Source organism: Sarcophilus harrisii, chromosome 1 (genome assembly GCF_902635505.1).
Source record: "Sarcophilus harrisii chromosome 1, mSarHar1.11, whole genome shotgun sequence".
NCBI lineage: Eukaryota > Metazoa > Chordata > Mammalia > Dasyuromorphia > Dasyuridae > Sarcophilus > Sarcophilus harrisii.
The window spans coordinates 431,040,867-431,063,909 of NC_045426.1; positions in this window are offsets into that span (position 1 = coordinate 431,040,867).

Here is a 23,043-nt window from a genome sequence, read left to right on the forward strand (position 1 = left end):
GAAAAGATATTTCATCTCCAAGATATGCAGAATGTATTACCACATTCACATAGACTGCCAATCATGAGGGTAGGATATTTATACCACAGCTAAAGGGTTAGAAACTCAAGTCTACATTACCAAAGGGATATCAGGAACTGAAGGAATTGGTTAGCTAATCCACAAATGCATTTATAAACAAATTCTTCTCTCTAACCTTCATACCTCCTCCCTCCAAAAGAAAAAAAAAAACTTTACATCCCAAATTTTAAGTTCATTTCTTGAAATATTATATCATTTGGAGACACTTTTGGTCTAAATGATTTGGAAAATTTCCTCAATTCTTGTCATTGATACTACAAACTTAACTTTAATGATTAATCTCTCTATTTATAGAGATTTTTAAAAAGTCTTTGGCATTATTAACTAGTAATTTCCATCACCAATAACCCAGGTTAATTTTTTTTTTAATTCTCTTTGTCTAGTACACATAATTAGAAACATAATTACATTTAAGGTAACAATGTGGGGTCTCTTTTATACCATCTTTATCCCAAGGCCAATCCACCAAAATGTTGCCATTTGTGCATTAGGACTGTGTGCATGATAGGAGTAAGGATATACAAAGATAACAAATTATATTCAAATAAAGAATATGCTTATGTGGCAAATTATTTTCCTTAAAGAGACAGCAAATAAAAAAGGAAATACTGCTACATACATTTCATAGTTAGATGAATTCCCTTAAAAATGGCAACTCCCACATTTCTTCTTAGCATCAATGCTAAAAACAAACAAAAAATTAATATTTAAATGCATCTCAGGAATGGCTAGACTCTTCCTAAGGTTCAAATGAAATTATATGATTTTAGAGCACAAAAATTATTTTGTTTTATAATGAAAACAAAAACTAATTGTTATTTCCTTCTCTTTTCAGCTAATTTCTCCTTGACATATTTGTCAATGATAATTTGTAAAAAAAAAATTTGATCACAGAGAAAAAGAACACTGTGATCTAAAGCAGGATCTTGAGATTCTTGGAGTTGTCTTGCTTTTTCCAATGTGTCTTCAGTTCATACTGAGCTAATATTGGAAAGACAGTCACCAACAATTATCTAGTACTGATCAAATAGCACATTGACATTCCCATTCTATCTGTGGAAAATAGGTATCTTGACTTGCTAAGTTAGTCATAATAATAATAATAATCATTCAAAAAATAGTTTGTCCTTACATAGCACAAAGTAATCTAACTATGTGGCCATCTAAACAAGTTAATATAGAAAACAATGCTTCTTATGAGGGTGACCTAGTAAAAAAAAAAAAAAACTTTCAATGCCAAAAAATGTTTCATATATTTATGGGTATGGTTTTCTATCTTATTAAGGATAGTATCAAATCATGAGCATGAACTCAAATACACCAAAAGCTGTCATCATATCTTCTCTTACATCACAATATGACAGAAGAAATAAAAATAAAGGAAAATAATCAATTTGGTGACCTCTAAAATTGCTAATTAGTATTTAAAATAAAACATGGATTCCATAATTATATGACCTTATGGAACTTTTCTAAGGACATATCTTTCTTAATTTAAATTACTATTTTTATGAACTTGGAGAATGAAGAAAAGAAAAAGAGGATCAACCATAACTTTTGAAAGAAATTCTATTAAGGTTTTTTATGCATAAATTAATTTGTATATTTAATTTCATTCTGTCAAGGATTTTTTTCCTTTTCTAAGAACTTTCAAATAACTTTATCTGATAAAAGTTTACTTAAAAGATAGGTTTGTGTACCTCTCTCTCTCTCTCTCTCTCTCTCTCTTTCTATATGTATATTAATGCATGCATTTATGTATGTATTTATGTATTACATGTGTGGATCTCAGAGTTTTTAGTGGCTCAGTTTGACTAGTATTTGGCCTAAATTCCTTTTTTCCCCCCAAATTTTTCTTAATGAACTATAACTTTCTAAATAATTCTTTTTCCTCTTTGTTAATAAATAGAGTATTCTCATAATGCAGAACATATTTGCTAACCTTCCTTCATATGTCTCATATATGTAGGACACATGGATACTGTGTCACTGAAAATACTTGTTCCTGGACAAAACTAATCCCATCCAACAGCCTCTCTCCTCTATGTTTAAAGATATAGAATTCCAGTTCATCAGCTCATATTTAAATACATTTGAAAATCAGTAATCAAGGGAAGTTTTAATAACTAGTAAATTGGTCATTTTCTCAACTCTCCATGTTTGCCTTCAAATAGAAAGAAAGAAAAAAAAAGAAAGAAAAACAGCTCAATAACCACAGATGAAAAAAACTATTCATCAAAAATTTCACTACAATATGTTTCATTTTTTTAAAGCTTGTTAGATAGGAATTGCTAAAAGTACAATAAGAATTGACTTACCAAAAATAAATAAAATGAATGTATATTTCTAAGAATCAAGTCTTTGGGAACACATTATTTCGCTAAAAAAAGTTAATTGAAGAATTACTGAACAAAGTGTTTTATTTCTTTTCAACACAGATGATTAAGACTATATCATTATGAATTTTTTTAAAGTGCTTTTTAAAAATATGTCAATAACATTCAACAAATATTGCAGGAGACATTTCTAAAGCTCCTACTCTCTGCTGGACAGCTAAAATTCAAAGACAAAACCTAAAGTCCTTTCTCACAAGGAGTTTATATTCTTCTGATAAAATACAATATATGAAAAGATATATAAATGCAAGGTAAGTCATGAAGAGACAAAGCTAAATGGAAGGTCAGGAAAGGTTCCTGAGAATCTGGGACAACACTATATTCAGTACTCTCCAAGAAAGCAGCAACAGGTTCAATTCAGGCCATTGAGTCTGGCTTTAACATGAAGTTTAAAGTTTGGAAATAGACTGGAAGACTAAGCAAAGAAAGAGAAAAAAAGCAATTTTACCATAAAAGCTATTGTAATGACAGATATACTCAAAACACAAACTCAGAAAAAAAAATCTATAAGAAAAGTCTCAGAGAAAAACATAGTTTGGGTACAGATTTGACTAGAATTCCTAAAAGAGATAAAGGAAGAGTTTACCCTCTCAGTGTTAGGATTAGATTATTTATTTTCCAATTAATTTTAAATCTCTACTTCCACAGCTTTATTGAATGTAATTTTTATTGCATTATGATCTTAAAAGAGTGCATTTAATATTTCTATTTTTCTGCATTAGGTTGCAAAGGTTTTATACCCTAAAACATGGTTAATATTTGTGAAGGTGCCATGTACAACTAAAAAGAAGGATAAACTCTTCTTTACTCCCATTTGATTTTCTTCAGAGGAATGTCCTAAGTTTTCTAAGATTCTATTCATCTCTTTCACATCTTAAGTATTTATTTTATTTAGACAGTACTGACAGAGGAAAGGTGAAGAATTATTGGACCTGGATGCCCTGGAATTTGGCCATGTTATTCCTTGGAGTTTTCATTTTGAGATCTCCTTCCAGAGATGACTGATATATTCTTCCCATTTCTATTTTTCCCTCTGTTTCTAAGATATTGGTCACATTTCTTTTATAATTTCTTAAAATATGTCTAGGCTTTTGACCATAGCTTTCAGTTAGTCCAGTAATTCTTTAATTATCTTTCCTATAGTTTCTAGGTTAGTTGTTTTTCAATGACATAGTTACATTTTCTTCTATTTCTCAAGCTTTTGACTTTGTTTTGTTTTTTGCTATCTCATGCATTTTTTAGCTTTCACTTGCCCAGTTCCAATTATAAAAAAAAGATTCTTTTCTTCAGTGACTTTTTGTACCTCTATTTCCCTTTGTCCAACTTTGCATTTCAAGGAGTTATGTTCAGAAGTGAATTTTTATACTTCTTTTTCTCATTTGTCCAATTTTGTTTTTTAAGATGTTATTTTCTTTAATATTTTACTATCTCTTATCAAGCTTTTGGCTTTTCATAATTTTCCTCCATCACTTTCGTTTCTCCCATCATTGTTATTTGATTTTAATAATCATATGTTAGCTCTTCTAGAAATTATTGTTGGGCTTCTGACCAATTTGTTTTCCCCTTTGAAGCTTTGCTTATAGCTGTTTTGACTTCATTTTTCCTGAGTTTGTGTCATTATCTTCTCTGTCATTAGTTTTATATAGTCAAGTTCTTATTTTGTTGTGTGCTCATTTTCTTTTTAGTCTTGCTTCTTTTTTTAAATTTTATGATAAAGTTGGGTTCTGTTCCCATCATTGGGTAGAGAGGAGGGATGGGAAAGGCTATCTCAAACTTCAGCCTTTTTTGCATTGCTGTTTTCAGAGCTAGATTTGGAGGATTGGAAATTTTCAGTGCTTTTAAGGTGGTGTGATCTGAAGAGAAGTATGGTCACTTTTCAACTGATTGTTCTCTGATCCTTTCTCAGGAAGGTACCTGATCTCTTGGGATTGAAGCTGATACTGTCTGTGTCTCTGCTCCCTTGGAACCAGAAGCAATATTGCTCTTCAGGGCTGTTGCTCTGTCTTGACCAAAAGTGTTCCTGTTCATCCTTGAACTGTGACCCAGAAATGAGTATAGTCGCTGGAATTGCCAAACAGCTATTAGGCCTGTGTCCTTTGCTAGTATGAGTTCTTGTAATCTCTTTCTGATCAGTTATTCTGTCTCTGACTTGAGTGACCCAAAGCCAAAGCCAAAGCCACTGCTACTTCTGTTACCACCACTTCACCATTTTGTCCCACCACTGGAGTTGCATCCATATGGTGTCTAAACCAACTAATACTATATCACAGATCTCTTTCCAACCCTTTAAATTGTCTTGGACTAGAAGAATGTCACTATAAGCTTTTATTAATTCTAACACTCCAGATTTTGATTTGTCATTATTTAAAGTTCTTTGAGGCAGATTTTTTAAAGAGGTCAGCTAAGAGTTTCCTCTACTTTACTATCTTGACTCTACCCCACAAAGGAAGAAATTTTAAAAAATAGCTTTTATGATTTCAGAGAGGTCTGGAGAGACTTATATGAACTGATGCTAAGTAAAATGAGCAGGATCAGAAGGTCATTATACACTTCAACAACAATACTATATGATGATCAATTCTGATGAATGTGGCTCTCTTCAACAATAAGGTGATACAATTCAGTTCCAATTGTTCAGTAATGAAGAGAACCAGCTACACCCAGTGAAAGAACTATGGGAAATGAGTGTGGAGCACAACATAGCATTTCCATTCTTTCTGTTATTGCCTGCATTTTTTGTTTTCCTTCTCAGGTTATTTTAACCTTCTTTCTAAATCCGATTTTTCTTGTGCAGCAAGATAACTGTATAAATATGTATACATATATTGTATTTAACATATACTTTAACATGTATTGGACTATTTGCCATCTAGGGGAGGGCGTGTGGGGGGAAGGAAGGAAAAAGTTGGAACAGAAGATTTTGCAAGGATCAATGTTGAAAAATTACCCATGCATATGTTTTGTAAATAAAAAGCTATATTAAAAATAGCTTTTTATTTTCAAAATACATGCAAAGATAATTTTCAACATTCATCCTTGCAAAATCTTGTTTCAAATTTTTCTGCCTCCTTTCCCTTATCCCCTCCCCTAGACAGCAAGCAAATCTAGTATATATTAAAGATGTGCAATTCTTCTATACATATTTCCATAATTATCATGCTGCACAAGAAAAATAAGATCAAAAGGGGAAAAAATGAGGAAAAAAAGCAAAAAAGCAAACAAAAACAAAAAAGGTGAAAATACTATGTTGTGATTCACATTCAGTCCTCAAGTCCTCTTTTTGGATGCAGATGGCTCTCTCCATCACAAGTTTATTGAAATGGCCTGAATCACCTCATTGTTGAAAAGGACCAAGTCCATCAAAGTTAATCATCATATAATGTTGTTGCCACTGTGTACAATATTCTATTGGTTCTACTCACTTCATTTAACATCAATTCCTGTAAATCTCTCCAGGTCTTTTTCAAATCATCCTGTTGATTGTTTTTTATAGAACAATATTTCATAACATTCATATACCATAACTTATTCAGCCATTTCCCAACTGATGGGCATCCACTCAGTTTCCAGTTTCTTGCCACTACTAAAAGGGCTGCCACAAACATTTTTGCACATGAGGGTCCTTTTCCCTTTTTTATGATCTCTTTAAGATGCAGACCCAATAAAAACATTGCTAGACCAAAGAGTATACACAGTTCGATAGCCTTTTGGGCATAGTTCCAAATTGCTCTCTTGAATGCTTAGATCCATTCACAACTCCACCAAAAATGTATTTTTCCCACTTCTCCTCCAACATTCATCATTATCTTTTCTCCTGTCATTTTAGCCAATCTGAGAGGTGTGTAGTAGTACCCCAGAGTTGTCTTAATTTGCATTTCTCTAAACAATAATATTTTAGAACATCTTTAGTAGAAATGATTTTAATTTCTTCATCTGAAAAGTCTCTGTTCATATCCTTTGATCATTTATCAGTTGGAGAATGACTTGCATTCTTATAAATTTCAATCAGTTCTCAATATATTTTAGAAATGAGGCCAAAAGAAGATTTTTTTTTTTTTTTTTTTTTTTGCTGAAACAATTGGGGTTAAGTGACTTACCCAGGATCACACAGCTAGGAAGTATTGTGTCTGAGACCAAATTTGAACTCGGGTTCTCCTGATTTCAGGGCCAGTGTTCTATCCACTGTGCCATCTAGCTGCTCCCAAATGAAGAAATATTAAGACTTAAAAAGGTTTTGTCAATGAATTGAGAACAGTAGGGGGAAATAATTGAAAAATAAATGAAAGATGTGGAAAGAAGAATTAGAAAGGAATGAAAAGCTTGCCCAGACAACAAACTCTGAAAATTGAAATGAACTAAATAGAAACCAATGATTCCATTAGACAACAAGAAATATTATTTTCAAAAAGTCAAAAGTTCTAAAAAAAAAAAAAAAAAGATGTAAAGTATCTCATAGCCAAAATAACTGACTTTGATTTTGCTTAAGGAGCTCAAGCAAGAAAAAAAAATTTAAGGAAAAAAAATTAAGAATCATTGGATTATTTGAATGCCATGAGCAAAAACAAAAAGAGCCTAGATGTCATATTTGAAGAAATTTTTAAAGATAGTTGCCCAGACCTCTTAGAACCAGACAGCAAAGTGAAAATAGAAGGAATATATCAGTCAAACCCTGAAAGAATTCCCAGAATGAGAGCTCCCAGAAAAAGTAGAGCCAAAATCCAGAGTTTCAAAAATTATCGAAAAAATATTGCAAGCAGCCAAAAAAAGAGAATCCAAGCACTGAGAAACCACAGCCAAGATCACACAGGATTTAGCATTGTAAAGGAGTACAGAGTTTGGAGTGCTGTATTCCAAAAAGCAAAAGATAAAGGCCTACAGACAAGAATTATTTATCCAAAAAAACTGAAAATAATCCTACTGGGTGGAAAATAATCTTTAGTGAAATAGAGGACACCCAAACATATTTGATGAAAGTCTAGAACTATATAAAAATGATTAGTTCAAACATAGGAATTAAGAGAAAGATAAAAGGTAAACACAAATAATGATAAAAGTCTAAACAAATATGAACTGTTTATATAATAATAACATGGGAAGATGATATATGTATTCTCTATAAATTCTGTCTTCATCAGGAGTCATAGAAAGAGCCTAACCAATAAGATATAAAAGTAGTTCTGTTGTCACTCAATGAAAGAAATATAGAGAAGAATAATACACTAAAAGGTGGAGAGGAGAGAAGGAAGATTAAGGGGAATTATTTCACATAATCAGGGTGGCCATATAGACATCTTTACAAAGCATAGGTGGGGGAGAAGAGCTAAAAATTGAACATCATTGTGATTTAACCTGGTCATAGGAGAAAAGAATGCATACACAAAGAGTTGCATACAAAATTACATTTCACTTAACAGGGAAATGGGAGAGAAAGGGAAGAAGAAAGAAAAGGAAATTACAGGAAGGGTGTATTATCAAAGAAATTAGTTCTAAGCAAAACAAACCCCAAAGGGAAAGTAAAAAATTATGCTTCTAAACTCTGTACATCAGTTCTCTCTCTGAAAATAGATAGCATTTTTCAAAATGGATCATCTGAAGTTATTTTGGATCAAAGTCTTGATCACAGTAACTAAATCTTTCGAAGTTGATCAACATTACAATATAACTTATTATTACGATGTTCTGCTTCTGCTCACTTCAATTTATATAAATGTATATAAATCTTCTCAGGTTTTTCAGAAGCCATCCTGCTCATAGCACAATAACAGTCCATAATAATCATGTAATACAACTTATTCAACCTTTCTCAAATTGATAGTTATCCCCTCAATTTTAATTATTTGAACAATTTTTTTTCTTCTTTTTTACATAATTTTTTTCCAATTGCATATAGTGTTTGACATTCCCTTTTGTAAGATTTTCAGTTTCAAGTTTCAGTTTCAGTTGCACATTTTCAGTTTCTCCCTTCCATGTAACTGCTCCCTCCCCTGATAATCTGATATATTATACATGTAAATTAATATCAAATATTTCCAAATTAGTCATGTTATGAAAGAAAAATCAAAACAGAAGGGGGAAAACTACAACAAAAACAAATGAAAATAGTATGCTTTGATCCCTATTCAGTCTTCATAGTTCTTACTCTGGATGTGGATGTTGAAGCACATATTGTATAATATAAAGTGTCCCAGTGTTGGTAGATGAACATGGAAACAGGATTTGGTAAAGGAACTATGAAGAAAGATTGACAAAAATGGATTTTAGTTAATTAGGATAAATGGAATTAGTAGTACATGATACAAATCAGAAAATTCTTGCACAATGGAAATATCCTCATGTAATAAGTAACAACGATACAGTCCTTGAAAATGGTAAAAGAATTGTTAAAAAGTATTCTAACAAAGAGACTTTTAAAAGTTTTTCATGTGTAACATTTGTATTCATGGAAGTGAATGCTCTAGTCAAGAATGAACATCTGAGCTAAGTTTTTATATACTTCTGGCACTGTTCAGTTTGTTACAATCCAGCAATGCACATTTGAGCTCATGGTATGCTTTTATAAACTTTGAATGTGTCTGTTCTGAAATTCTGTTCTTGACTAGGGTATAAGTTTGATTGCCTTTTTTTTTTCATTCTCCCAGTGACCTTGAAAATCATAAGGCTTATAAGTGCACATGCAGTCAGATGGCAGTCATTTCAAGTATGATATTATCAATTCATAAAAGCAAGTGAAAAGGATCATCTTTTATAATAGTTATGTTTATAATGCTGTCTGAAACAACCCTGTCTGGCTACTATACAAACAAGTCAGAACAAGTCATTCATAGGAACTTGCTTCATGCTAAAAACTCACGTCAGGATTTTTTCTCATCAACTCAGAAGCATCATATGAATTTGAGAGATACTAAGAAGCTTAAGATTCTACAATCAAATTTATATGTAGGGGCAGTATTTTAATTTCTGTATGATTTTTCAATTTTTACTTTTTTTGGAATATCATACAGGAGATAAATGGAACTGAAAAGGATATTACTTATATAACATATGACCATAGATTATAAAACTTTCTAATTTTTAGGAACTTTTAGCAAAGAAGTTTAGACCAAAGCATCTGTGATGTGATTGTTGTTTTTTGACATTTAATTATATCAAAAAAGTAGATGAGCAAGCCTGAAAAAGGCTCAGCAAGCCCTCATACCTTTAGAAGTACTAATCCTCCCTGAATATTCCCTCTACCTGGGCACTTTTCAAGGCTGCTCATCCACCTTTGGTGTCTCTATTTCACCCAGTTCTCACCTGTGACTAAAGAAGGTATAGTATGCTCAGGAGCCACATCCTAGTAAAATGTCTTGACAGATGGACTAAACCAAGTTGAAAGTCACCAATAAGCTTCAAACCCGTCAGTGGATTAGGGGAATGTCTTCCCTGATTAAATGAACAGTTGACAACAATGTGTTCCAAAGATCTTTAAAGCAGCTGAAATAGGAGCCTGTGCATTTAGAGCTTGATAATCAGCCATTAAAGATGACAAAGTCATCCATGCATCCAGAACAATCTCCATTTATCTTGACTTCTGTTTTGCTCTTGAATTTCAATGAATCTGGAAGAGACACTAAGACTGGTGACTTGGTGTACCTCTGCCTTCCTTAAATCCATTTCATGCATGAATCAGCACATCCCTTTGTGATGTCATTGGTCCTCTTCAAAAACAAAAGACAACAATAGCAAAAAAGGGGAAAGAGTTATATGATACATAGGTTATATCGATTTTAGCGACAGGATCATGAAAAGAGTTAGAAGAAACTTTGGCTAGAGACTATCTAGTCCAAGCCTTTTGTGTTACAGGTGAGGAAACAGGCCTAAAGAGGTACACAGATTGATCTTTAAGAGTTCTAAAAGCTGATGAAGGAAGGTTTTACTTAAACAATTTGTCTCACAGTCCACCTTGAGGATGAATGAGCAATGCAAAGAGTCACTCTCAACAAGCTGAGAATTAAGTTGAGAGAGAAATGGTCATCCCTGAAATTTTCACTTCATTTTTTTCTAGAAAATTTGGCAGAAATAATTTTATCCTTGGATTTATTTATTTACTTTGTATAATTTTTGCATGTACTTGTTTGTATTCTTGTGATAATCTCCATCCAATAAAACATGAGAACAGGGATTGATTTGCTTTTGTTTTTGTATATATAGTGTCTTGAGAAACAAAATGGCATAGTGAATAAAGGAGTTGACCTAGGAATCAGGGCAACTTGGATTCCAGACCTTACATGACATGTATTAACCCCTCAGTATGCCATCTCCAGTTCCTTGTTTTCCCAGCCTTTTAGTAATTGCTCTGCAATTTTACAAAAAATTCCTACTTGAGCACTCCTTTGAATGGAGAAATCCCAGATTCTATTTTTTGTTTTTTTTTAATATCCAGGGGGCTGTCATAGTATAGTCATTTCAATCCTTGTTGAATGATTGAATTCTTTAATAGACTGCATTTCCAAATGTCTTTACCAAAATGGCAAAATGTATTATTTTAATCTCATAACATATATAACTTTATTATATTTCATGTTATTATGATTGCTAAAATTATTAACATTTAAACAAAAAAGTATCTAGAATTTCTAGGAGTAATTTATATTATGAATATGCTGGGCATGTTGGTTATGTTTTCAGTTAAGAACAAATTCTTTGAGTTCAGAATAGCTCTAGTTTTGCTTTGTACATATAAAAGAAAAGGTTTTTGTTCCTATACCCTAAAAGCTGTTTGCTTGAATTAAAGTTAAAAAAATTAAAAGGAGAATAAATAAAGGATCATTCTATATTTATAAATACTACTAGTTTTGTAATATTTTTAGTTCTATTTTTAATCTACCCAATTATTATGGTGTAGGGGGTTAGAGAGCTAGGGTAACTTTGCATGATGACCATTTGTTCTAAAATAATTTTTCCTATATCAGCTCTCAGAGAAATTATGGTTCAACTTCTGTGGCATACTATACAGAAAAGACTAAAGCTTGACATTTGTTTTTATCATGGCACTATTAGTTTATTATGCCAGATATCTATACCAGATATTGGTAGCTTATTAGTCTGTGAGGAAATAGATGAGGTAAATGCAATATAAAAACTTCTATGAGAGATATCCTTATTTGAACAAGATGGATGGACTAACTACACAGTCCATGTTGGGCAAAAGCAGATATATGAATACCTTGCTCACAGCCAGACTAGTGTACATAACTCTTCCAAAATAAACAGAAGGGGTAGATGCTTTGAATTTGGCGCCTATAGTATGCAAAGATGCAATTACTTTTCCAAGGCATTTACTTTTTTTTTTTTTTTCTCTCACACTGGTATCATCACTGAACCCAAGAGGAACAGCTGTTCAGATCCTTTCATCTTTGGCCTAAGTCTCAAACTTCCTACACTGATGTTTGATTGAGAGGATGAGTAATGGGCATTGTTGACTCAAGCTAGAGACTCAGATTGCAGCTGAGTGTTTAGTATGGGACAGTGTGACAAAAGAAATAAATGATATTCCATGGTGTCAGTCTGACATTGCATATGCCTTCTCTTGACCATCCTATCATCCTTAAAGGGTAACATGCCCTACTTAAAAAGAATAATTAAAGTTGAGTATCTTGGTTCAGGAGTAGCCATTACTTCATGCCTTTCACACTAGTGAGTTTTTGACCATCAAACATCTCTCTTGATCTTTAGAATGTTGCATTATTTTGAGGAATTTAGAAGTAGACTTTGGCACTGGTTGGCTAGGAAGTACTCACTATAGGTTGTCCTTTAAATAACTTCCTTATTTCATTAGAGGGGAAAATTGTAGATCGAATTATTTAATTGATACATTGTTTAAATTGCAATTTTTTTTACAACAGAGAAATGCTTTTTCTTTTCATTGAAGGATTAGCTATGGCAATAATAATGATGATGATGATTATGATGATGATAAATCATATTTATGTGGTAATTTAAGACTTATAAAGAACTTGTCAGCATTTATCATGTGAAATTTCAATTTTCAAATATTCCTCTTCAATTCAATATTTTATAAAAGATGTTGACCCTTGACATTTGTAGAAAGTTTAATTCATACACGTTAGCATAAGTGCTAATCCCTCAGAAATGGCTTCTTTATCACTTACTGACAGGCAGAAACATCTGAGATAGTCACATTCCATTTCATCCAGCTCATGGTTTTTAGGTCACCATTGTGCACAAATGCATTTAATCTTTCTCAGCAACATATCCAACTTACTATTCAAAAGCATTAGATATAGGAAAATGCGATTTATTTTCTAGACTGTAAAATTATAATGTGAAAAACTGTACCGAACATGAAAAACATTTGCATTGGCTTTCCTTTTTTCCTTTTATTAGATTTTCTTAAATAATTTTATTGAAATATTGTAAAATAATTGTGAAATCTCAAAGATTGTAGCTTCACATCAAAGTATCTGTATACACGAAGATGAATTTCCATTCATACGATGGGGAGGGAGGAGGCAAAACTAATAAGAAAACTTCCAGAATTAATTGTTTGTTTCAGTTAGGGAGGAAGGAAGGAGTGAATTTCTCCTGTTTGAGGGCAATGTGATCATAAAGGCAGTCACTTTTCAAGTGCTGTTCTAATTCTGTTACTTTTTTTTTTTTTTTTTACTAATAGATACTTTTTAAATTCATAATCCTCTCATATATTAATGGTTACTCCTTCCATTGATGCAGACTGAATAACCTTTGAGATTTTTCTTTATTGAAGGACAGATTTCATCCATTAAAATTTAAGCATCGTGTTCAACAGTTAACCAATAGTCTTGAATAATACTTTCTTGGCATTCCTCGTTAAAACAGTAGCTGTAGTTAATTTGATGATGTGGATAATGTGATACTTTTCATTGTGCTCATAAATATGTTTATCATCATAAGTACACTATTCCAAAAATAGCCTTTACTATTGCTTATTGGCAGTGCACGAAACCTGGACGTGAATTCCTGAGGCTTCCTTGTAAGCCCATTGACATTGCTTGTATACAGGTCAGTGTGTGTATGTGGTGTGTGTTTGTGAATTTCAGAGCTTACATTCAGACTTTGTTGAAAAACCACCATAACTAAACCAAGATTTATTAAAAATGCATCTCCAACTTTCAAAATTTTTAAGTAATCATGGGATTTCAAACTTAAAGGTGTACTACTATAGTCCATCAATAGATATTCAAGTATATATTATTACAGGTACAATAGATACAAGGAAAAATGATGACATGCTCCAAATATACCATATAAATATATACCAACAAACATGGTAGTTCTTCTAAGTGACTTACTATTCTTGTTTTCTCATGGACAATTGCCTACATGGCATGCATTTTGAAACTCAGGTTCAGGAATGAAAATCTGAAACCAAGTTATCTGTTTTTATTTATTCTGGCACAACCCTGCTTAAAATAATCCAAGAATAAAAATGTGAGCTAAGCTGTTTGCTTTTATAAACATTGAACGTGTCTACCCTGAAATTCTATTCAACATTTACTCTCCATGAAGCTACAAATCATTTTGACCTTGAATATTCAGATTTTTTGATAATTCAACTACATATGTTACATTTCAAATATTTATTATACAAGAGAATGATTCCAATTAGGTAGAAAATGAACTATAATTCTTTTAAAAAATGTCTATCACTATCAAAATTCACATAAAAGAAATGATAATCTCCAAAAGAAATTTTATTCATAGAGGATAACAATATTTTATATCATGTTAGAATTATAGAATTATAGAATCTCAGCATTAGAAAACATTTTAGAGGCCATTTAGTTCAATGCCCTGCCTAATATAGGAATTCTTTCCATAACATCCCTGGCTAAGAGATATCCAGTCTTGCCTTCAGTACTTCTAGTAGTAGAGAGTTAACTTGTGGGAGATTATTCCATGTTTGAACAGCTCCGTTTTGGATCATTGTTTGTACTTTATTTTCAAAGAGAACCAATGAGACAGAGTTGCCCAAAGATATTAGCCTCATGATCTCTTCCAAAATCACTGAAGTCCAATGGTAGGACAAAAGTCAAGATGACTGACAATGGCTCAGGATACAGTGGATTATCATGGCATCTTCAATGCTTGACCAATCTCTAAGCACTCCACAGCACTTGCTTCAGCAGTCTTTATGGCTTTTGAAACAAATTGTTCTCATTGCTCCATTCTACTGCTGAAAGTTTTCATATACTTGTGGTAGACATCCCTCTAACTCACCAACGGGTTTGAGGTTCATTGGTAATCCTCAATTTTATTTAGCCCATCTTTCAAGATGATTTACCAGAATGTATCTAGTGTGCATGCTACAGCTTCTTGAGCCACAGGTGAGAGAGGGATGGCAGCTGGACACCAAAGATGGATAAGCAGCCCTGAGAAGGACTAAGGCAGCAAGGAAATTCAGGAGCAGGATATAAAGTTGAAATGGCCTACAGCTGGGTTGAAATGCAAGAAGGATAAAAATACTCAGGCTATTATTCCTGCTATGAGGTGCTCATTCTGCAGGGAGAATGAGAAACTCTAGGGGAACTGGAACACATGAGATATTGCTGAACTAAAGGAAGACCTCTAATAGAAAGGTTCTTCAAAGATTTACAGAAAGATTAAAGAAAAGAATCGTACAAGTTAACAATGAGAATAGAAAGGCTAAGAATGAGAATAGAAAGGCTAAAGCAAACAGATTTAAGGGATATCTGAAGCTTGAGATGGGATAATTAAGGGAGTGGAGCATTGGTGGATAGTGTGGAACATCCTTATGTGGGACAAAGATTCAAGACATGGCTTTAACGGGTGGGGGGGGGCAAGTCATTTGGAGGTTAGAATTATTCTTATCAAAGTTATGCTGGCTTCTAGTGCTATTTCTTCATCTAAGTTCTCAAAAATAGTCTGTTTAATGTACATTCTAGACCTTTGTCAGAGATACATGTCAGGTTCTTCAATGTGTAATTTCTGGAATCTACTTTTTTCCTGCATTTTGAAAATTATATGTATGTGTGTTACATACACACACACACACACACACACACACATCCATCTCTAGTTTTCTAACACCTTTCTTCTTTTCCATGGTTTCACAAAGATCATCAACAATGATTCTATGATCTTTCAGAAGCCTCAAATATAGTTCATATGCATTTGAAGGCTCAAACCCATGAAAAGCCTTTATTCTTCCATTAACTTCCATCTCAAGTCTCAAATTCCTCTTTACTCTGTTTGCTCTAAGCTTTCTAATTTAAAAAAATCCTGAAATCTGATGAATGAGTTGACCATTTTCTTGTCCACTATACCAGCTGCCCCCAAACCATGGATCTATCCCTGCTTTATTCTTCTTCTTTTGATATTGGCTACCAAGCCCTTTTTTTTCTGGTCCTGAGAACATTTTTTCAGGCATCACTTGTTGCCCATATTGGTTGTTCCTTGTCTTACTCGTGTATGTATCTCTCTCTCTTTTTGGTATTACTCTTTGGTGATGTGCCCTTCCCATCTCCAATTAGAGAAAATCCTGACTTAGATACCTGGATAAATATGTGGACTCGTTGCTGGAGTACACTCTGCCAGTACAGATAACAAGTCTTCTATACTTTTGGCATAGTGAGTAAGAATGCTGGATTCAAAGTGAGGAAGATCTGAATTCAAACCTTGCCTCATACACCTCCTAGACCCATGTGACTTTGGACAAGTCATTGTTTGGATCATCACAATTTCTTTACTTGTAAAAGGGAGATAAGAATTGCATCTACTTTTCAAAGTTGTTGTGAGGATCATATTACATCACTTTGCAAACTTTGAAGCACTATATAAATGCCAGTTAGCTGTGATTTCTCATCCTCTATAATTCTTTTTTTGTATGCTTTTCTATTTCTCCAAAAAGAAACACTCCTTAGAGGCATTCCTCTGGCTCATCAATATCTTCATTATTAAAGTTTGCCTAGAACCTCTCATTCTTCCTACAGAACTAACTCATCAGGTGATGTGGGCTAGCAGAAAGAACATGAGATTTGAGCTTAAAGGACCTGCATCACATCCTTACCTCTGCTACCTTTGACCTCTGTGACCTTGAGATGAAAATTTCTGAGGTGAACATTCTTCATCTATGACTCACTAACTGATCTCTAAATTTCTTTCCAAATCTAAACTCTTAAGACCTTTTTTCAGAACCTTTTTTGTAAAGGCCTAACCCAGATTTTACACTTTTTATAGGTTCTGAATTTTGTATTTTACACTTCCTATAGAATTGCTCAATCAATTCTTTTTAACAATTAAAAAAGTGCTTTCTCTCTGAAATCACCTTTCATCTACGATATAGTTCATTGTGATGACCCTGTATTTTAAAATCAGCCAGAGTCAGGAATTCAGATTAGGGGAAAATCGTCAATCTTTATTCTTAGCAGAGATGAAGAAAGATCGGAGGTAGAAGGGAATCGGCAATAGCAATGTCAGCAGCTGAGTCAAGAAGCTAGCTAGACCAGCAGCCACCAGAACAGAACCCAGCCAGCAATCTCTCCCAGCCTCTCTTCCTGCCCCTGTGCCTCCACCCACCAAAATCGTCATTTCCTATACAACACATCAGAACTTGCACAGAGAGTGGGCGGGGGGCCATTCTTTATCCAAGCATTCAATTACTATTTAGCCTCACGTTCTTGGGACCTCAGTGCATCAATTCAAGCCTCAGACCATTACAGTTCATATGTACGATACTTGCTGTAGGAAAGGGGGAATTAGGGAGGGATGGAGAAAAATTTGGAGCATGAAATTTTGCAAGGGTAAATATTGAAAACTATCTTTTCATGTATTTTGGAAAATAAAATATTATTTTTTAAAATGCTAATTGAAGTGACTGACTTACCTTTGATCTATAAATAGGTTGTTTTCCTATTAACTGACTTTTTGGGGAACCTTCTACACTCATGTTCTAGAGTGTGTGTGTTTGTGTGTGTTTGAAAAGGCACATATCAACATATCATATCTTATCATAGTGAATAATAGGGAATTCTTGGGTCCTAACTCATTTTTCTTTCTTAATTTTGGAGACTCCTGGATGCATTTGCATTAACAGCCTTTCTCTGTTCTAATTTGTACCTCTGCCTTTTCCATTTCTTTTTTTTTGACAACCAACACCTGTTTCCATGCACTATATAATAAAACATTCCTGCTTCTCTTGTCTGCTCCTCTTCCACATCAAACACCTCTATGCATACTTGTCCCATTTCCAGGCTGCATCAAATATCTTTCCACTGTGTTTATTATGGAATATGAGTTCTACTGACATGAAAGACATTTGCTTTTTCAAGTGACCTTTATTTCTTAAAGGTATTGACTTATCTCATGAGTACCTTCTAATAGAAACCTGTTCTCTCAATAATTTCCTCTATTTGAGGTACTTGGACCTACCAAATTTATTCTCCTGAAACACTTGACTTCTTTACATGTTTAAGTATATTTCTTACAAAGAAAAAATATTTCTAATTTTTTGTTATTATTGTCTGGACCATGATTGTTCACTATCAAACTAGTTCTTATTTTAAAATATCATTTGAACATTAACTCCAATTGAAATTATGAAATTTACAATTAGCAAAATTAATAAAAATCTAAAATCTACAGTTTTTTGTTGGAATAAATATGTAGCAAGAATACCAATAGTTTGTTCCTATGTTGTAAAAAATACATGTCTTCACATGTCTTGTTGAATGAGCTCTAGAAATCTGAAGGAATGGATCTAAGATATCCTTGGATTTACAAAATGTCTTCCTCTAAACAGTAGGTAGTAATTCTTTTTCTTTTTGTCAACGGGGAGAAATGTTTTATAAGGGCAGTATATCCCTCATAGTAGAAATAATCCTAAGATTAGATTTGAAATATTAATCATCAATATGTAATGATCATTACAGAAACCCATTGCTCCTTCTTTGGAGCTGTCTTCCCTTAGCTTCTTTGCTGACTGGTGATTCTACCCAACATTCTCTCCAGTTTCTTCTTCTGATGAATAACTCTATCTCCTTTTCTAGTGCTTTTTCTTCTTTCCCAAAAATATAGGTTCTCCCTTGTTTCTGGGCTCATCTCTCTTCTGAGATCTCTCTTCTTTACCCTCAAGTAAAGTCATCTATCTTCACAGCTTCACTTGTTATCAAGGAAGATGACTCTGAAACTTTTATTTCTAGACACGACTTTTCTTTTCACCTAGACTTAAAAGTGCCAGATGAACCTCTTCATAGAAGTGGCCTGCTACTGCCTCATATCCAATGTGTCCAAAGTTGAATTCTTCTTCTTTCTCTCAAGCCTGCCCTTCCCCTGAATTTTCCTTTCTGATAGTCCCATCAGCCATTCTACCTTACTCCTAAGAGCCAATTATATTCTGTTTATTTTAGAAAAAAAAAATGTGTACATTATCTCCTTTACCTTCTCACTTATATTGCACAAGTTCAAGTCTTTAATTTCTGACTGAGGCTATTTTATCATTTTCAAACTGGTTGCCAATAAATGCATACGCCACAATTAATGATCTTCTGAATATACAAGTCAGATTACATCATTGCTTTTTTAACTTTTTTATTTATTAAATTTATAATAGCTATTTTTATTTTTCAAAATGCATGCAAAGATAATTTCCAACATTCACCCCTGCAAATCCTTGCATTCCAATATTTTTTCCTTGTCTCCCCCCAGACAGCAAGCAAAGCAACATAAATCAAATGTGTGAAATTCTTCTAAAATATTTCCACATTTATCATACTATACAAGAAAAATCAGATCAAAAGGGGGAAAAATTAAAAAGAAAGAAAAAAGATAAACAACAAGTACAATAAAAAAGGTGAAAATACCACGCTGTGATCCACACACAGTTTCCATAGTGCTCTCTCTGGATGCAGATGACTCTTTCCATCACAATTCTATTGGAATCCCCTTGAATCACCTCAGTATTGAAAAGAGCCAAGTCCATCACAATTGATTATTACATAATCTTGTTGTCATTATAGACCATGTTCTCTTGGTTCTCCTCCACTTAGCATCAGTTCATATAAGTCTTTCCAGGCTTTTCTGAAATCAGCTTGCTGATCATTTCATATGGAACAATAATATTCCATTACATTAATATATAATAACATTCAGCTACTCTCCAACTGATGGGTCTATTCAATTTCTACTTTCTTGTCACCACAAAAAAAGCTGTTGCAAACATTTTTTACACATGTGGGTCTTTTTCCCTCTTTTATAATCTTTTTGGATATAGATCCAGTAAGAACACTCCTGGACCACAGCGTATGCACAGTTTGGTAGCCCTTTGGGCAGAGTTTTGGATTAGTCCACCAACAATATATTAATGTCCCAGTTTTCCCACATCTCCTCCTATATTTATCATTATTTTTTCCTGTTATCTTAGCCAATCTGAGAGATATAAAGTGGTACCTAAGAGATGTCAATTTGCATTTTTCTAACCAATAGTGATTTACAACATTTTTAAAAAAAATATGACTAGAAATGGCTTTAATTTCTTCATCTGAAAACTGTCTGTTCATTTCCTTTGATCATTTATCAATTGGGGAATGACTTGCAAATTACATCATTCCTGCAATGCCTCCCCCTTACCAAGTTTATCTCACATTAATCTTCTTACCCACTCTAAATTCAAATTAAGCAATACTATTTCTGATGAGGTCCTAGGTATCTAGATGGGCCGTTAGCATAGAAAGCCAGAATCACCATAAACAGTCTGGAAGCCTACTTGCCTCCGAGGCAAACAGGGAGGAGCACTGATAGAATTATCTCAGCCTTAAATGGGCCTTTTTGTTCCTAAGAAGACCTTTTATTCAATGCAAGGGCATTGAAAAAAATCATCCTTACCCCATAGTTTACTGTATCCAATTAGAAAGCCAAGTTATAATGTCATACTTCTCCAGTTGTATTTTCTCTATAAAAGATCTGCTTATATCTTGAAATCTCACCAAAATCTTTAGGGTTACCCCTCCAAGATATACCCCCACCTCCTTGTTATAGCTAATTCCTTTCGGAGTGTAATTTACTTGCTAAGCATCACAATAGCTAATACCTAATGGTATTGTATATATATATATATATATATATATATATATATATATATATACACACACACACATATGTAAAATCCTTTTAGGGTTACTCTGGTGATTCCCCCAAATCAATTGTCACACTTCAATGGTATCTTCCTCTCCAGTGAATTGTGAGCTCTACTAGGGAACTTGTCTTTAGCCTTGTAAATTGCTAAAACCTTTCTTTGCTAACTTCTCTATGGATTTAGCCCACTCTTAGCAATGTAATAAAATCTTTGCCCCTTGATTTAGAGGAATATTTCTATAAATTATTTTGAGACATCTTGGGATATGACCTGTAACTCCAAAATACTTTTGGGATGTAACTTTATATCCCATCATTTTGGTATCCTGTTATAGAAAGTGTCTGATTGAGGTCCATAATTTCAATATTTCCCATTTCTTTCCCCATTTTTCTACATCTATGCTTAATTCACACTGACAAGCAGTTTTGAAATGGATTTTCTTCTATCTCTGCCTGTGGAAATTCTTCACATCTGATAAAACCTAGGTTAGGTGTTACTCCTTCCATGAATCCTTGCCTGGTTCCCCAGCCCAAAACTCTTTTCTCCAATCTCTTATAAAGTATTTTAAGTTGAGTTGCACTTCTCTACACCTATCACATGTGACTTTATTATAACTTAGTCCCTCACTTAACAACTCTATTAGAGTATAAAAAAGCTCCTTGAAATCAAGAACTATATATACTTTTAAATACTCATAATCCAACATAAGTAGATATGTACTTAATGTATATTTGTTGGATAGTTCTAGAGTAAGATTTAGGAAGGACATTGATTAAAAAAAAATTGTTTAAAAATGTTATGGAAAGATCAGTCAAGGTGCTTCAAAGGGTAAAGGACATGATGTCTGAAAATTTATCAAAGAAAGGTGGGGACCTTTATGATGGTAATTAAAGTTAGGAGACACATGAAGGTGTTCAAGTATTGAAAACTATTACTAGGAAGAATGCCCTCAGAAGATAGGACTACAGGCAAAGTGTGGAAGTTCTTTTCAATTATTTGCTTGTTTTTTTGTTTTTTAAAACACATTTAGGCTTGATATAATCCAAATGAGTAAAGAGGTTCAAAAAAGAATAGGCAGTGTCAGGAGGTAGTGGACTCTACCTCATTAAAGATTTCCAAAGGCCAAAGAAGATCCTTCTGAAATCTGGTTAAACCATGAATGAATAGTACTACAGCTAAATTGAACAAGCTGTCTGAAAAGTAATTTCAGAATAAATTTAAATGGAATTTAATGAGAAGAAAAAGAATAAAAATCAAAAATCTTTCCCAAAAAATGTAAAATCAATCATTAAAAAAAAATCTCTCCTTGACACTTTTATTTCAGTATCCCTTAAAATCCTTTTGGAAACTAAGACAGAAAAATGTAGCAAATTAGCAAGTAGGAAGCTAACACCCTAGTGATTATGAAAGATAGACTCCTACTATTTCATCAACAATTTAGTATTATGTGTCCTGGTGGAGGGTGACTCCCTAACTCTGAGGTGACAATATGCAGTTATTCAACTGCTGTTTGGGCTGATTACCTCAGTTGATTGGAGACAGAGAAAACAGTTACTTTATAGTCAATAGCCACAGACAAGATATTATTACCCCTACCAGAATATACAGGGCCCAGGATTAGGAGAATAATAGCCACATTGTCATCTGCCCTGGTCAAAACTAGGCATTCTGTTGTTGTTAGCTTGGGACATTAAGTTTTGAGGACATTGAGCAACAGTTTGAATTTGGAGACCTTGCAATTGTTTTCAATCTATATTTTGAAAAGCATATTACAGTATAATTGGGTTCCTTTTAAATCAGATTTATTCGATTTTATGTATTTAAAAACTTTTTTTTTTTTTTTCTGAGAAGGGTCCATAAGTGTCATTAGACTTCGAAAGGGGAACATTGCTGTCTCTTGTCTCTGTCTCTGTTTCTGTCTGTCTGTCTGTCTTTTGTCTTTTGTCTCTGTCTGTTTCTTCTGTCTTCTGTCTGTCTCTCTCTTTCACTCAGAGACTCTCTGTGTTCTGTGTTTCTCTGTCTCTGTCTCTTTCTTCCTCTGTCTCCTTCTCCCTCTCTCCTCCCTTCTTCCCTTCTTCTCTCTGTCTCTGTCTTTCTCTGTCTCTGTCTCTGTCTCTCTCTGTAACTCTGTCTCTCTCTGCATCTGTCTGTCTCTCTTTCACTCAGAGACTCTCTTTCTCTGTGTTTCTCTGTCTCTCTGTCTCTGTCTCTCTCTCTCTTCTCTCTCTCTCTCTCTCTCTGTCTCTCTCTCTGTCTCTCTCTCTCTGTCTTTCTGTCTCTGTCTCTCTCTGTTTCTTTCTCTCTCTCTCTCTGTCTCTGTCTCTCTCTCTCTCTCTGTCTTTCTGTCTCTGTCTCTCTGTTTCTTTCTCTCTCTCTCTGTCTCTGTCTCTCTCTGTCTTTCTGTCTCTGTCTCTCTCTGTTTCTCTCTCTCTCTTT